This window comes from Coregonus lavaretus (genome assembly GCF_964263955.1).
Source record: "Coregonus lavaretus genome assembly, chromosome: 5".
Taxonomy (NCBI): Eukaryota; Metazoa; Chordata; class Actinopteri; order Salmoniformes; family Salmonidae; genus Coregonus; species Coregonus lavaretus.
This window is the reverse complement of record NC_139992.1, coordinates 59,091,161-59,108,989: the sequence shown is the minus strand read 5'-3', so window position 1 is coordinate 59,108,989 and position 17,829 is coordinate 59,091,161. Positions and strand designations below refer to the sequence as shown.

Here is a 17,829-nt window from a genome sequence, read left to right as displayed (position 1 = left end):
CATTCCCTAGTTAAGAGTCAGGCTCCCAGGAGGGATGTTGTGTTCTTAATGGATGGATCGGATGGCACTAGGAGTGGATTCCCAGCAATGCGTGACTTTGTTCAAAGAGTGGTGGAGACACTCAGTGTGGATGAGAACAAAGATCGCGTTGCCGTTGTCCAGTACAGTAGAGATCCATCCGCCCAATTCTATCTGAACACATACACAACAAAGGGAGAGATTCTCAACACTGTAAGAGGTCTGCGACACAAAGGCGGGAGACCCCTCAACACTGGAGCAGCTCTCCAGTATGTGAGGGACAACGTCTTTACTGCCTCCTCCGGAAGCAGACGCTTGGAAAGCGTTCCACAGCTACTGATTCTGTTGAGTGGTGGAAGGTCCGTTGACAATGTTGACACGCCAGCCTCTGCTCTGAAGGAGCTTGGGGTCTTGGTCTTTGGAATTGGAACAAGGAGCTCTGATAGCAGAGAATTGCAGAGGATATCACATGATCCCAGTTACGCTCTGTCTGTCTCAGACTTCACTGACCTTCCAAGCATCCAGCAGCAACTTCTGTCCTCGGTGGAGGCAGTAGTTATTGATGTTACTCCAGAATTACCAACAGTTTTAGGTATGTGTTATCACTGTGAATTAAGAGTCAGGATGTGTTAGCAAAATGGCAGCTGAGTCTTAGAAACGACTATATCATTTGGCCAAAAACACCACATTTGATCAGTCTGCTTGACATCATCTATTTATTTTCTCAGTTGATCATGACACCGCCAGAAAGGATGTGGTATTCCTTCTGGATGGTTCTGATGGCACAAGAAATGGATTCCCAGCAATGCGTGATTTTGTTCACAGAGTAGTAGAGAAACTCAATGTGGGAGAAGACAAAGACCGTGTTTCTATGGTCCAGTACGGTAGAGATCAAGAAGTTAATTTCTATCTGAACACATACACCATGAAGGACGACATTCTTGACATCATCAAAGGTCTGAGGCACAGAGGAGGTAGACCCCTCAACACTGGGGCAGCCCTCCAGTATGTAAGGGACAACGTCTTTACTGCCTCCTCAGGAAGCAGAAGCCAAGAGGGTGTCCCTCAGATGCTGATACTGCTGAGTGGCGGGAGGTCCAATGATAATGTTGATATACCCGTTTCTGCCCTGAAAGAGAGTGGGGTCTTGATCTTTGGCATTGGAAACAGAAATTCTAGCAGAGAGGTTCAAAGGATTGCTACTGACCCTAGCTATTCCCAGTCTGTTTCTGAATTCTCTGATCTCCCCAGCATCCAGGAGAAGTTTTTCTCCTCACTCATTACTGTACACATTGACACCACACCCATGTCCCTAACAGTCATAGGTAAGACCGGATGCATTATCTTGGAAAACGAAAGCAACAAACACATATTTCAGTTTCAGGTTTGATGAAGCAATGTTGACATATATTTTCTGTTTTGTTTCTGATACTCTTAGAGGACATAAGCATCACCAGAAAGGATGTAGTATTCTTGCTGGATGGTTCTGATGGCACAAGGAATGGCTTCCCAGCAATGCGTGACTTTGTTCAAAGAGTAGTGGAGAAACTCACTGTTGTGGAGAACAGAGATCGAGTCTCTGTGGTCCAGTATAGCAGAGAACCAGAGGCCCACTTCTATCTGAACACTTACACAACAAAAGAAGACGTTGTTGACACCGTAAGAGGCTTGAAGCACAAAGGAGGGAGACCCCTCAACACTGGAGCAGCTCTCCAGTATGTCAGGGACAACGTCTTTACTGCCTCCTCCGGAAGCAGACGCTTGGAAAGCGTTCCACAGCTACTGATTCTGTTGAGTGGTGGAAGGTCCGTTGACAATGTTGACACGCCAGCCTCTGCTCTGAAGGAGCTTGGGGTCTTGGTCTTTGGAATTGGAACAAGGAGCTCTGATAGCAGAGAATTGCAGAGGATATCACATGATCCCAGTTACGCTCTGTCTGTCTCAGACTTCACTGACCTTCCAAGCATCCAGCAGCAACTTCTGTCCTCGGTGGAGGCAGTAGTTATTGATGTTACTCCAGAATTACCAACAGTTTTAGGTATGTGTTATCACTGTGAATTAAGAGTCAGACTGTGTTAGCAAAATGGCAGCTGAGTCTTAGAAACGACTATATCATTTGGCCAAAAACACCACATTTGATCAGTCTGCTTGACATAATCTATTTATTTTCTCAGTTGATCATGACACCGCCAGAAAGGATGTGGTATTCCTTCTGGATGGTTCTGATGGCACAAGAAATGGATTCCCAGCAATGCGTGATTTTGTTCACAGAGTAGTAGAGAAACTCAATGTGGGAGAAGACAAAGACCGTGTTTCTGTGGTCCAGTACGGTAGAGATCAAGAAGTTAATTTCTATCTGAACACATACACCATGAAGGATGACATTCTTGACATCGTCAGAGGTCTGAGGCACAGAGGAGGTAGTTCCCTCAACACTGGGGCAGCCCTCCAGTATGTAAGGGACAACGTCTTTACTGCCTCCTCAGGAAGCAGAAGCCAAGAGGGTGTCCCTCAGATGCTGATACTGCTGAGTGGCGGGAGGTCCAATGATAATGTTGATATACCCGTTTCTGCCCTGAAAGAGAGTGGGGTCTTGATCTTTGGCATTGGAAACAGAAATTCTAGCAGAGAGGTTCAAAGGATTGCCACTGACCCTAGCTATTCCCAATCTGTTTCTGAATTCTCTGATCTCCCCAGCATCCAGGAGAAGTTTTTCTCCTCACTCATTACTGTACACGTTGACACCACACCCATATCCCCAACAGTCATAGGTAAGAACGGATGCATTATCTAGGAAAACGAAAGCAACAAACACATATTTCAGTTTCAGGTTTGATGACGCAATGTTGACATATATTTTATGTTTTGTTTCTGATACTCTTAGTGGAACTAAGCATTGCCAGAAAGGATGTAGTATTCTTGCTGGATGGTTCTGATGGCACTAGGAATGGCTTCCCAGCAATGCGTGACTTTGTTCAAAGAGTAGTGGAGAAACTCACTGTAGTGGAGAACAGAGATCGAGTCTCTGTGGTCCAGTATAGTAGAGAACCAGAGGCCCACTTCTATCTGAACACTTACACAACAAAAGAAGAGGTTGTTGACACCGTAAGAGGCTTGAAGCACAAAGGAGGGAGACCCCTCAACACTGGAGCAGCTCTCCAGTATGTCAGGGACTACGTCTTTACTGCTTCCTCTGGAAGTAGGCGCCTTGAAGGTGTTCCACAGATTCTGATACTTCTGAATGGTGGAAGGTCCTTTGACAACATAGATAGACCAGCCTCTGCTCTCAAGGAGCTTGGTGTCTTGGTGTTTGGAATTGGAACAACGAGCGCTGATAGCAGAGAATTACAGAAGATATCCTATGACCCCAGTTATGCTCTCTCTGTGTCAGAATTTACTGACCTCTCCAACATCCAGCAGCAGCTTCTTTCTGCCATGAGCACTGCCGTTATACAGGTCACAACCATGACACCAACACTAAAACCAGCAATACTAGGTAAGAAAAATATGGTTTTGAACTGTTCCATTTCCTCATTTACATGAGGATAGAGCAGTTGATAGCTTAGACATTTTGGGTAGATGCACCTGAGGCCTTTCATGTTGGTTTCATTTCATACCTCTGTAGCAATGGTCCCTATGACAGAACTCAGACCAAAGCACAAATTGCCACTTTCTTTGAATAGTTGTTTGCGATAATGAACAGAAGAAGCATTGTCCTGTTTTCCCTTACCTATGCAACATGTAATATGACTCTTTATCTGAACTTTCACATTCCCTAGTTAAGAGTCAGGCTCCCAGGAGGGATGTTGTGTTCTTACTGGATGGATCTGATGGCACTAGGAGTGGATTCCCAGCAATGCGTGACTTTGTTCAAAGAGTGGTGGAGACACTCAGTGTGGATGAGAACAAAGATCGCGTTGCCGTTGTCCAGTACAGTAGAGATCCATCCGCCCAATTCTATCTGAACACATACACAACAAAGGGAGAGATTCTCAACACTGTAAGAGGTCTGCGACACAAAGGCGGGAGACCCCTCAACACTGGAGCAGCTCTCCAGTATGTCAGGGACAACGTCTTTACTGCCTCCTCCGGAAGCAGACGCTTGGAAAGCGTTCCACAGCTACTGATTCTGTTGAGTGGTGGAAGGTCCGTTGACAATGTTGACACGCCAGCCTCTGCTCTGAAGGAGCTTGGGGTCTTGGTCTTTGGAATTGGAACAAGGAGCTCTGATAGCAGAGAATTGCAGAGGATATCACATGATCCCAGTTACGCTCTGTCTGTCTCAGACTTCACTGACCTTCCAAGCATCCAGCAGCAACTTCTGTCCTCGGTGGAGGCAGTAGTTATTGATGTTACTCCAGAATTACCAACAGTTTTAGGTATGTGTTATCACTGTGAATTAAGAGTCAGGATGTGTTAGCAAAATGGCAGCTGAGTCTTAGAAACGACTATATCATTTGGCCAAAAACACCACATTTGATCAGTCTGCTTGACATAATCTATTTATTTTCTCAGTTGATCATGACACCGCCAGAAAGGATGTGGTATTCCTTCTGGATTGTTCTGATGGCACAAGAAATGGATTCCCAGCAATGCGTGATTTTGTTCACAGAGTAGTAGAGAAACTCAATGTGGGAGGAGACAAAGACCGTGTTTCTATGGTCCAGTACGGTAGAGATCAAGAAGTTAATTTCTATCTGAACACATACACAATGAAGGACGACATTCTTGACATCATCAAAGGTCTGAGTCACAGAGGAGGTAGACCCCTCAACACTGGGGCAGCCCTCCAGTATGTAAGGGACAACGTCTTTACTGCCTCCTCAGGAAGCAGAAGCCAAGAGGGTGTCCCTCAGATGCTGATACTGCTGAGTGGCGGGAGGTCCAATGATAATGTTGATATACCCGTTTCTGCCCTGAAAGAGAGTGGGGTCTTGATCTTTGGCATTGGAAACAGAAATTCTAGCAGAGAGGTTCAAAGGATTGCCACTGACCCTAGCTATTCCCAGTCTGTTTCTGAATTCTCTGATCTCCCCAGCATCCAGGAGAAGTTTTTCTCCTCACTCATTACTGTACACGTTGACACCACACCCATATCCCCAACAGTCATAGGTAAGACCGGATGCATTATCTAGGAAAACGAAAGCAACAAACACATATTTCAGTTTCAGGTTTGATGAAGCAATGTTGACATTTATTTTCTGTTTTGTTTCTGATACTCTTAGTGGAACTAAGCATTGCCAGAAAGGATGTAGTATTCTTGCTGGATGGTTCTGATGGCACAAGGAATGGCTTCCCAGCAATGCGTGACTTTGTTCAAAGAGTAGTGGAGAAACTCACTGTTGTGGAGAACAGAGATCGAGTCTCTGTGGTCCAGTATAGCAGAGAACCAGAGGCCCACTTCTATCTGAACACTTACACAACAAAAGAAGAGGTTGATGACACCGTAAGAGGCCTGAAGCACAAAGGAGGGAGACCCCTCAACACTGGAGCAGCTCTCCAGTATGTCAGGGACTACGTCTTTACTGCTTCCTCTGGAAGTAGGCGCCTTGAAGGTGTTCCACAGATTCTGATACTGCTGAATGGTGGAAGGTCCTTTGACAATATAGATAGACCAGCCTCTGCTCTCAAGGAGCTTGGTGTCTTGGTGTTTGGAATTGGAACAACGAGCGCTGATAGCAGAGAATTACAGAAGATATCCTATGACCCCAGTTATGCTCTCTCTGTGTCTGAATTTACTGACCTCCCCAACATCCAGCAGCAGCTTCTTTCTGCCATGAGCACTGCCGTTATACAGGTCACAACCATGACACCAACACTAAAACCAGCAATACTAGGTAAGAAAAATATGGTTTTGAACTGTTCCATTTCCTCATTTACATGAGGATAGAGCATTTGATAGCTTAGACATTTTGGGTAGATGCACCTGAGGCCTTTCATGTTGGTTTCATTTCATAACTCTGTAGCAATGTTCCCTCTGACAGAACTCAGACCAAAGCACAAATTGCCACTTTCTTTGAATAGTTGTTTGCGATAATGAACAGAAGAAGCTTTGTCCTGTTTTCCCTTACCTATGCAACATGTAATATGACTCTTTATCTGAACCTTCACATTCCCTAGTTGAGAGTCAGGCTCCCAGGAGGGATGTTGTGTTCTTATTGGATGGATCTGATGGCACTAGGAGTGGATTCCCAGCAATGCGTGACTTTGTTCAAAGAGTGGTGGAGACACTCAGTGTGGATGAGAACAAAGATCGCGTTGCCGTTGTCCAGTACAGTAGAAATCCATCCGCCCAATTCTATCTGAACACATACACAACAAAGGGAGAGATTCTCAACACTGTAAGAAGTCTGCGACACAAAGGCGGGAGACCTCTCAACACTGGAGCAGCTCTCCAGTATGTGAGGGACAACGTCTTTACTGCCTCCTCCGGAAGCAGACGCTTGGAAAGCGTTCCACAGCTACTGATTCTGTTGAGTGGTGGAAGGTCCGTTGACAATGTTGACACGCCAGCCTCTGCTCTGAAGGAGCTTGGGGTCTTGGTCTTTGGAATTGGAACAAGAAGCTCTGATAGCAGAGAATTGCAGAGGATATCACATGATCCCAGTTATGCTCTGTCTGTCTCAGACTTCACTGACCTTCCAAGCATCCAGCAGCAACTTCTGTCCTCGGTGGAGGCAGTAGTTATTGATGTTACTCCAGAATTACCAACAGTTTTAGGTATGTGTTATCACTGTGAATTAAGAGTCAGGATGTGTTAGCAAACTTTCAGCTAAGTCTTTGAAACAACTATATCATTTGGCCAAAAACACCACATTTGATCAGTCTGCTTGACATAATCTATTTATTTTCTCAGTTGATCATGACACCGCCAGAAAGGATGTGGTATTCCTTCTGGATGGTTCTGATGGCACAAGAAATGGATTCCCAGCAATGCGTGATTTTGTTCACAGAGTAGTAGAGAAACTCAATGTGGGAGGAGACAAAGACCGTGTTTCTATGGTCCAGTACGGTAGAGATCAAGAAGTTAATTTCTATCTGAACACATACACAATGAAGGACGACATTCTTGACATCATCAAAGGTCTGAGGCACAGAGGAGGTAGACCCCTCAACACTGGGGCAGCCCTCCAGTATGTAAGGGACAACGTCTTTACTGCCTCCTCAGGAAGCAGAAGCCAAGAGGGTGTCCCTCAGATGCTGATACTGCTGAGTGGCGGGAGGTCCAATGATAATGTTGATATACCCGTTTCTGCCCTGAAAGAGAGTGGGGTCTTGATCTTTGGCATTGGAAACAGAAATTCTAGCAGAGAGGTTCAAAGGATTGCCACTGACCCTAGCTATTCCCAGTCTGTTTCTGAATTCTCTGATCTCCCCAGCATCCAGGAGAAGTTTTTCTCCTCACTCATTACTGTACACGTTGACACCACACCCATATCCCCAACAGTCATAGGTAAGACCGGATGCATTATCTAGGAAAACGAAAGCAACAAACACATATTTCAGTTTCAGGTTTGATGAAGCAATGTTGACATTTATTTTCTGTTTTGTTTCTGATACTCTTAGTGGAACTAAGCATTGCCAGAAAGGATGTAGTATTCTTGCTGGATGGTTCTGATGGCACAAGGAATGGCTTCCCAGCAATGCGTGACTTTGTTCAAAGAGTAGTGGAGAAACTCACTGTTGTGGAGAACAGAGATCGAGTCTCTGTGGTCCAGTATAGCAGAGAACCAGAGGCCCACTTCTATCTGAACACTTACACAACAAAAGAAGAGGTTGATGACACCGTAAGAGGCCTGAAGCACAAAGGAGGGAGACCCCTCAACACTGGAGCAGCTCTCCAGTATGTCAGGGACTACGTCTTTACTGCTTCCTCTGGAAGTAGGCGCCTTGAAGGTGTTCCACAGATTCTGATACTGCTGAATGGTGGAAGGTCCTTTGACAATATAGATAGACCAGCCTCTGCTCTCAAGGAGCTTGGTGTCTTGGTGTTTGGAATTGGAACAACGAGCGCTGATAGCAGAGAATTACAGAAGATATCCTATGACCCCAGTTATGCTCTCTCTGTGTCTGAATTTACTGACCTCCCCAACATCCAGCAGCAGCTTCTTTCTGCCATGAGCACTGCCGTTATACAGGTCACAACCATGACACCAACACTAAAACCAGCAATACTAGGTAAGAAAAATATGGTTTTGAACTGTTCCATTTCCTCATTTACATGAGGATAGAGCATTTGATAGCTTAGACATTTTGGGTAGATGCACCTGAGGCCTTTCATGTTGGTTTCATTTCATAACTCTGTAGCAATGTTCCCTATGACAGAACTCAGACCAAAGCACAAATTGCCACTTTCTTTGAATAGTTGTTTGCGATAATGAACAGAAGAAGCTTTGTCCTGTTTTCCCTTACCTATGCAACATGTAATATGACTCTTTATCTGAACCTTCACATTCCCTAGTTGAGAGTCAGGCTCCCAGGAGGGATGTTGTGTTCTTATTGGATGGATCTGATGGCACTAGGAGTGGATTCCCAGCAATGCGTGACTTTGTTCAAAGAGTGGTGGAGACACTCAGTGTGGATGAGAACAAAGATCGCGTTGCCGTTGTCCAGTACAGTAGAGATCCATCCGCCCAATTCTATCTGAACACATACACAACAAAGGGAGAGATTCTCAACACTGTAAGAGGTCTGCGACACAAAGGCGGGAGACCCCTCAACACTGGAGCAGCTCTCCAGTATGTGAGGGACAACGTCTTTACTGCCTCCTCCGGAAGCAGACGCTTGGAAAGCGTTCCACAGCTACTGATTCTGTTGAGTGGTGGAAGGTCCGTTGACAATGTTGACACGCCAGCCTCTGCTCTGAAGGAGCTTGGGGTCTTGGTCTTTGGAATTGGAACAAGGAGCTCTGATAGCAGAGAATTGCAGAGGATATCACATGATCCCAGTTACGCTCTGTCTGTCTCAGACTTCACTGACCTTCCAAGCATCCAGCAGCAACTTCTGTCCTCGGTGGAGGCAGTAGTTATTGATGTTACTCCAGAATTACCAACAGTTTTAGGTATGTGTTATCACTGTGAATTAAGAGTCAGGATGTGTTAGCAAAATGGCAGCTGAGTCTTAGAAACGACTATATCATTTGGCCAAAAACACCACATTTGATCAGTCTGCTTGACATCATCTATTTATTTTCTCAGTTGATCATGACACCGCCAGAAAGGATGTGGTATTCCTTCTGGATGGTTCTGATGGCACAAGAAATGGATTCCCAGCAATGCGTGATTTTGTTCACAGAGTAGTAGAGAAACTCAATGTGGGAGAAGACAAAGACCGTGTTTCTATGGTCCAGTACGGTAGAGATCAAGAAGTTAATTTCTATCTGAACACATACACCATGAAGGACGACATTCTTGACATCATCAAAGGTCTGAGGCACAGAGGAGGTAGACCCCTCAACACTGGGGCAGCCCTCCAGTATGTAAGGGACAACGTCTTTACTGCCTCCTCAGGAAGCAGAAGCCAAGAGGGTGTCCCTCAGATGCTGATACTGCTGAGTGGCGGGAGGTCCAATGATAATGTTGATATACCCGTTTCTGCCCTGAAAGAGAGTGGGGTCTTGATCTTTGGCATTGGAAACAGAAATTCTAGCAGAGAGGTTCAAAGGATTGCTACTGACCCTAGCTATTCCCAGTCTGTTTCTGAATTCTCTGATCTCCCCAGCATCCAGGAGAAGTTTTTCTCCTCACTCATTACTGTACACATTGACACCACACCCATGTCCCTAACAGTCATAGGTAAGACCGGATGCATTATCTTGGAAAACGAAAGCAACAAACACATATTTCAGTTTCAGGTTTGATGAAGCAATGTTGACATATATTTTCTGTTTTGTTTCTGATACTCTTAGAGGACATAAGCATCACCAGAAAGGATGTAGTATTCTTGCTGGATGGTTCTGATGGCACAAGGAATGGCTTCCCAGCAATGCGTGACTTTGTTCAAAGAGTAGTGGAGAAACTCACTGTTGTGGAGAACAGAGATCGAGTCTCTGTGGTCCAGTATAGCAGAGAACCAGAGGCCCACTTCTATCTGAACACTTACACAACAAAAGAAGACGTTGTTGACACCGTAAGAGGCTTGAAGCACAAAGGAGGGAGACCCCTCAACACTGGAGCAGCTCTCCAGTATGTCAGGGACAACGTCTTTACTGCCTCCTCCGGAAGCAGACGCTTGGAAAGCGTTCCACAGCTACTGATTCTGTTGAGTGGTGGAAGGTCCGTTGACAATGTTGACACGCCAGCCTCTGCTCTGAAGGAGCTTGGGGTCTTGGTCTTTGGAATTGGAACAAGGAGCTCTGATAGCAGAGAATTGCAGAGGATATCACATGATCCCAGTTACGCTCTGTCTGTCTCAGACTTCACTGACCTTCCAAGCATCCAGCAGCAACTTCTGTCCTCGGTGGAGGCAGTAGTTATTGATGTTACTCCAGAATTACCAACAGTTTTAGGTATGTGTTATCACTGTGAATTAAGAGTCAGACTGTGTTAGCAAAATGGCAGCTGAGTCTTAGAAACGACTATATCATTTGGCCAAAAACACCACATTTGATCAGTCTGCTTGACATAATCTATTTATTTTCTCAGTTGATCATGACACCGCCAGAAAGGATGTGGTATTCCTTCTGGATGGTTCTGATGGCACAAGAAATGGATTCCCAGCAATGCGTGATTTTGTTCACAGAGTAGTAGAGAAACTCAATGTGGGAGAAGACAAAGACCGTGTTTCTGTGGTCCAGTACGGTAGAGATCAAGAAGTTAATTTCTATCTGAACACATACACCATGAAGGATGACATTCTTGACATCGTCAGAGGTCTGAGGCACAGAGGAGGTAGTTCCCTCAACACTGGGGCAGCCCTCCAGTATGTAAGGGACAACGTCTTTACTGCCTCCTCAGGAAGCAGAAGCCAAGAGGGTGTCCCTCAGATGCTGATACTGCTGAGTGGCGGGAGGTCCAATGATAATGTTGATATACCCGTTTCTGCCCTGAAAGAGAGTGGGGTCTTGATCTTTGGCATTGGAAACAGAAATTCTAGCAGAGAGGTTCAAAGGATTGCCACTGACCCTAGCTATTCCCAATCTGTTTCTGAATTCTCTGATCTCCCCAGCATCCAGGAGAAGTTTTTCTCCTCACTCATTACTGTACACGTTGACACCACACCCATATCCCCAACAGTCATAGGTAAGAACGGATGCATTATCTAGGAAAACGAAAGCAACAAACACATATTTCAGTTTCAGGTTTGATGACGCAATGTTGACATATATTTTATGTTTTGTTTCTGATACTCTTAGTGGAACTAAGCATTGCCAGAAAGGATGTAGTATTCTTGCTGGATGGTTCTGATGGCACTAGGAATGGCTTCCCAGCAATGCGTGACTTTGTTCAAAGAGTAGTGGAGAAACTCACTGTAGTGGAGAACAGAGATCGAGTCTCTGTGGTCCAGTATAGTAGAGAACCAGAGGCCCACTTCTATCTGAACACTTACACAACAAAAGAAGAGGTTGTTGACACCGTAAGAGGCTTGAAGCACAAAGGAGGGAGACCCCTCAACACTGGAGCAGCTCTCCAGTATGTCAGGGACTACGTCTTTACTGCTTCCTCTGGAAGTAGGCGCCTTGAAGGTGTTCCACAGATTCTGATACTGCTGAATGGTGGAAGGTCCTTTGACAATATAGATAGACCAGCCTCTGCTCTCAAGGAGCTTGGTGTCTTGGTGTTTGGAATTGGAACAACGAGCGCTGATAGCAGAGAATTACAGAAGATATCCTATGACCCCAGTTATGCTCTCTCTGTGTCTGAATTTACTGACCTCCCCAACATCCAGCAGCAGCTTCTTTCTGCCATGAGCACTGCCGTTATACAGGTCACAACCATGACACCAACACTAAAACCAGCAATACTAGGTAAGAAAAATATGGTTTTGAACTGTTCCATTTCCTCATTTACATGAGGATAGAGCATTTGATAGCTTAGACATTTTGGGTAGATGCACCTGAGGCCTTTCATGTTGGTTTCATTTCATAACTCTGTAGCAATGTTCCCTCTGACAGAACTCAGACCAAAGCACAAATTGCCACTTTCTTTGAATAGTTGTTTGCGATAATGAACAGAAGAAGCTTTGTCCTGTTTTCCCTTACCTATGCAACATGTAATATGACTCTTTATCTGAACCTTCACATTCCCTAGTTGAGAGTCAGGCTCCCAGGAGGGATGTTGTGTTCTTATTGGATGGATCTGATGGCACTAGGAGTGGATTCCCAGCAATGCGTGACTTTGTTCAAAGAGTGGTGGAGACACTCAGTGTGGATGAGAACAAAGATCGCGTTGCCGTTGTCCAGTACAGTAGAAATCCATCCGCCCAATTCTATCTGAACACATACACAACAAAGGGAGAGATTCTCAACACTGTAAGAAGTCTGCGACACAAAGGCGGGAGACCTCTCAACACTGGAGCAGCTCTCCAGTATGTGAGGGACAACGTCTTTACTGCCTCCTCCGGAAGCAGACGCTTGGAAAGCGTTCCACAGCTACTGATTCTGTTGAGTGGTGGAAGGTCCGTTGACAATGTTGACACGCCAGCCTCTGCTCTGAAGGAGCTTGGGGTCTTGGTCTTTGGAATTGGAACAAGAAGCTCTGATAGCAGAGAATTGCAGAGGATATCACATGATCCCAGTTATGCTCTGTCTGTCTCAGACTTCACTGACCTTCCAAGCATCCAGCAGCAACTTCTGTCCTCGGTGGAGGCAGTAGTTATTGATGTTACTCCAGAATTACCAACAGTTTTAGGTATGTGTTATCACTGTGAATTAAGAGTCAGGATGTGTTAGCAAACTTTCAGCTAAGTCTTTGAAACAACTATATCATTTGGCCAAAAACACCACATTTGATCAGTCTGCTTGACATAATCTATTTATTTTCTCAGTTGATCATGACACCGCCAGAAAGGATGTGGTATTCCTTCTGGATGGTTCTGATGGCACAAGAAATGGATTCCCAGCAATGCGTGATTTTGTTCACAGAGTAGTAGAGAAACTCAATGTGGGAGGAGACAAAGACCGTGTTTCTATGGTCCAGTACGGTAGAGATCAATAAGTTAATTTCTATCTGAACACATACACAATGAAGGACGACATTCTTGACATCATCAAAGGTCTGAGGCACAGAGGAGGTAGACCCCTCAACACTGGGGCAGCCCTCCAGTATGTAAGGGACAACGTCTTTACTGCCTCCTCAGGAAGCAGAAGCCAAGAGGGTGTCCCTCAGATGCTGATACTGCTGAGTGGCGGGAGGTCCAATGATAATGTTGATATACCCGTTTCTGCCCTGAAAGAGAGTGGGGTCTTGATCTTTGGCATTGGAAACAGAAATTCTAGCAGAGAGGTTCAAAGGATTGCCACTGACCCTAGCTATTCCCAGTCTGTTTCTGAATTCTCTGATCTCCCCAGCATCCAGGAGAAGTTTTTCTCCTCACTCATTACTGTACACGTTGACACCACACCCATATCCCCAACAGTCATAGGTAAGACCGGATGCATTATCTAGGAAAACGAAAGCAACAAACACATATTTCAGTTTCAGGTTTGATGAAGCAATGTTGACATTTATTTTCTGTTTTGTTTCTGATACTCTTAGTGGAACTAAGCATTGCCAGAAAGGATGTAGTATTCTTGCTGGATGGTTCTGATGGCACAAGGAATGGCTTCCCAGCAATGCGTGACTTTGTTCAAAGAGTAGTGGAGAAACTCACTGTTGTGGAGAACAGAGATCGAGTCTCTGTGGTCCAGTATAGCAGAGAACCAGAGGCCCACTTCTATCTGAACACTTACACAACAAAAGAAGAGGTTGATGACACCGTAAGAGGCCTGAAGCACAAAGGAGGGAGACCCCTCAACACTGGAGCAGCTCTCCAGTATGTCAGGGACTACGTCTTTACTGCTTCCTCTGGAAGTAGGCGCCTTGAAGGTGTTCCACAGATTCTGATACTGCTGAATGGTGGAAGGTCCTTTGACAATATAGATAGACCAGCCTCTGCTCTCAAGGAGCTTGGTGTCTTGGTGTTTGGAATTGGAACAACGAGCGCTGATAGCAGAGAATTACAGAAGATATCCTATGACCCCAGTTATGCTCTCTCTGTGTCTGAATTTACTGACCTCCCCAACATCCAGCAGCAGCTTCTTTCTGCCATGAGCACTGCCGTTATACAGGTCACAACCATGACACCAACACTAAAACCAGCAATACTAGGTAAGAAAAATATGGTTTTGAACTGTTCCATTTCCTCATTTACATGAGGATAGAGCATTTGATAGCTTAGACATTTTGGGTAGATGCACCTGAGGCCTTTCATGTTGGTTTCATTTCATAACTCTGTAGCAATGTTCCCTATGACAGAACTCAGACCAAAGCACAAATTGCCACTTTCTTTGAATAGTTGTTTGCGATAATGAACAGAAGAAGCTTTGTCCTGTTTTCCCTTACCTATGCAACATGTAATATGACTCTTTATCTGAACCTTCACATTCCCTAGTTGAGAGTCAGGCTCCCAGGAGGGATGTTGTGTTCTTATTGGATGGATCTGATGGCACTAGGAGTGGATTCCCAGCAATGCGTGACTTTGTTCAAAGAGTGGTGGAGACACTCAGTGTGGATGAGAACAAAGATCGCGTTGCCGTTGTCCAGTACAGTAGAAATCCATCCGCCCAATTCTATCTGAACACATACACAACAAAGGGAGAGATTCTCAACACTGTAAGAAGTCTGCGACACAAAGGCGGGAGACCTCTCAACACTGGAGCAGCTCTCCAGTATGTGAGGGACAACGTCTTTACTGCCTCCTCCGGAAGCAGACGCTTGGAAAGCGTTCCACAGCTACTGATTCTGTTGAGTGGTGGAAGGTCCGTTGACAATGTTGACACGCCAGCCTCTGCTCTGAAGGAGCTTGGGGTCTTGGTCTTTGGAATTGGAACAAGAAGCTCTGATAGCAGAGAATTGCAGAGGATATCACATGATCCCAGTTATGCTCTGTCTGTCTCAGACTTCACTGACCTTCCAAGCATCCAGCAGCAACTTCTGTCCTCGGTGGAGGCAGTAGTTATTGATGTTACTCCAGAATTACCAACAGTTTTAGGTATGTGTTATCACTGTGAATTAAGAGTCAGGATGTGTTAGCAAACTTTCAGCTAAGTCTTTGAAACAACTATATCATTTGGCCAAAAACACCACATTTGATCAGTCTGCTTGACATAATCTATTTATTTTCTCAGTTGATCATGACACCGCCAGAAAGGATGTGGTATTCCTTCTGGATGGTTCTGATGGCACAAGAAATGGATTCCCAGCAATGCGTGATTTTGTTCACAGAGTAGTAGAGAAACTCAATGTGGGGGGAGACAAAGACCGTGTTTCTGTGGTCCAGTACGGTAGAGATCAAGATGTTAATTTCTATCTGAACACATACACCATGAAGGACGCCATTCTTGACATCATCAGAGGTCTGAGGCACAGAGGAGGTAGACCCCTCAACACTGGGGCAGCCCTCCAGTATGTAAGGGACAACGTCTTTACTGCCTCCTCAGGAAGCAGAAGCCAAGAGGGTGTCCCTCAGATGCTGATACTGCTGAGTGGCGGGAGGTCCAATGATAATGTTGATATACCCGTTTCTGCCCTGAAAGAGAGTGGGGTCTTGATCTTTGGCATTGGAAACAGAAATTCTAGCAGAGAGGTTCAAAGGATTGCCACTGACCCTAGCTATTCCCAGTCTGTTTCTGAATTCTCTGATCTCCCCAGCATCCAGGAGAAGTTTTTCTCCTCACTCATTACTGTACACGTTGACACCACACCCATGTCCCCAACAGTCATAGGTAAGACCGGATGCATTATCTTGGAAAACGAAAGCAACAAACACATATTTCAGTTTCAGGTTTGATGAAGCAATGTTGACATATAATTTCTGTTTTGTTTCTGATACTCTTAGAGGACATAAGCATCACCAGAAAGGATGTAGTATTCTTGCTGGATGGTTCTGATGGCACAAGGAATGGCTTCCCAGCAATGCGTGACTTTGTTCAAAGAGTAGTGGAGAAACTCACTGTTGTGGAGAACAGAGATCGAGTCTCTGTGGTCCAGTATAGCAGAGAACCAGAGGCCCACTTCTATCTGAACACTTACACAACAAAAGAAGAGGTTGTTGACACCGTAAGAGGCCTGAAGCACAAAGGAGGGAGACCCCTCAACACTGGAGCAGCTCTCCAGTATGTCAGGGACTACGTCTTTACTGCTTCCTCTGGAAGTAGGCGCCTTGAAGGTGTTCCACAGATTCTGATACTGCTGAATGGTGGAAGGTCCTTTGACAATATAGATAGACCAGCCTCTGCTCTCAAGGAGCTTGGTGTCTTGGTGTTTGGAATTGGAACAACGAGCGCTGATAGCAGAGAATTACAGAAGATATCCTATGACCCCAGTTATGCTCTCTCTGTGTCTGAATTTACTGACCTCCCCAACATCCAGCAGCAGCTTCTTTCTGCCATGAGCACTGCCGTTATACAGGTCACAACCATGACACCAACACTAAAACCAGCAATACTAGGTAAGAAAAATATGGTTTTGAACTGTTCCATTTCCTAATTTACATGAGGATAGAGCAGTTGATAGCTTAGACATTTTGGGTAGAGGCACCTGAGGCCTTTCATGTTGGTTTCATTTCATACCTCTGTAGCAATGTTCCCTATGACAGAACTCAGACCAAAGCACAAATTGCCACTTTCTTTGAATAGTTGTTTGCGATAATGAACAGAAGAAGCTTTGTCCTGTTTTCCCTTACCTATGCAACATGTAATATGACTCTTTATCTGAACCTTCACATTCCCTAGTTGAGAGTGAGGCTCCCAGGAGGGATGTTGTGTTCTTACTGGATGGATCTGATGGCACTAGGAGTGGATTCCCAGCAATGCGTGACTTTGTTCAAAGAGTGGTGGAGACACTCAGTGTGGATGAGAACAAAGATCGCGTTGCCGTTGTCCAGTACAGTAGAGATCCATCCGCCCAATTCTATCTGAACACATACACAACAAAGGGAGAGATTCTCAACACTGTAAGAGGTCTGCGACACAAAGGCGGGAGACCCCTCAACACTGGAGCAGCTCTCCAGTATGTGAGGGACAACGTCTTTACTGCCTCTTCCGGAAGCAGACGCTTGGAAAGCGTTCCACAGCTACTGATTCTGTTGAGTGGTGGAAGGTCCGTTGACAATGTTGACACGCCAGCCTCTGCTCTGAAGGAGCTTGGGGTCTTGGTCTTTGGAATTGGAACAAGGAGCTCTGATAGCAGAGAATTGCAGAGGATATCACATGATCCCAGTTATGCTCTGTCTGTCTCAGACTTCACTGACCTTCCAAGCATCCAGCAGCAACTTCTGTCCTCGGTGGAGGCAGTAGTTATTGATGTTACTCCAGAATTACCAACAGTTTTAGGTATGTGTTATCACTGTGAATTAAGAGTCAGGATGTGTTAGCAAAATTGCAGCTAAGTCTTAGAAACGACTATATCATTTGGCCAAAAACACCACATTTGATCAGTCTGCTTGACATAATCTATTTATTTTCTCAGTTGATCATGACACCGCCAGAAAGGATGTGGTATTCCTTCTGGATGGTTCTGATGGCACTAGAAATGGATTCCCAGCAATGCGTGATTTTGTTCACAGAGTAGTAGAGAAACTCAATGTGGGAGGAGACAAAGACCGTGTTTCTAT

The 17,829-nt window shown here is 45.2% G+C and overlaps 1 protein-coding gene and 1 pseudogene across 5 annotated transcripts in view; both read left to right on the top strand.

Annotated features, from left to right (window-relative positions):
• LOC311130043 (collagen alpha-3(VI) chain-like) overlaps positions 1-17,829 on the top strand; it is a 131,461-nt gene that overhangs the window by 71,356 nt on the left and 42,276 nt on the right. The gene's annotated exons all lie outside the window — the stretch shown is intronic.
• Positions 944-17,589, top strand: LOC311128765 (collagen alpha-1(XII) chain-like; annotated as a pseudogene). The gene is made up of 25 exons: positions 944-1,023; positions 1,270-1,343; positions 1,457-2,056; positions 2,193-2,559; positions 2,716-2,789; positions 2,903-3,514; positions 3,798-4,397; positions 4,534-5,130; positions 5,244-5,855; positions 6,139-6,738; positions 6,875-7,471; positions 7,585-8,196; positions 8,480-9,079; positions 9,216-9,812; positions 9,926-10,525; positions 10,662-11,028; positions 11,185-11,258; positions 11,372-11,983; positions 12,267-12,866; positions 13,003-13,599; positions 13,713-14,324; positions 14,608-15,207; positions 15,344-15,940; positions 16,054-16,665; positions 16,949-17,589. The product of its transcript is annotated as a collagen alpha-1(XII) chain-like (transcript).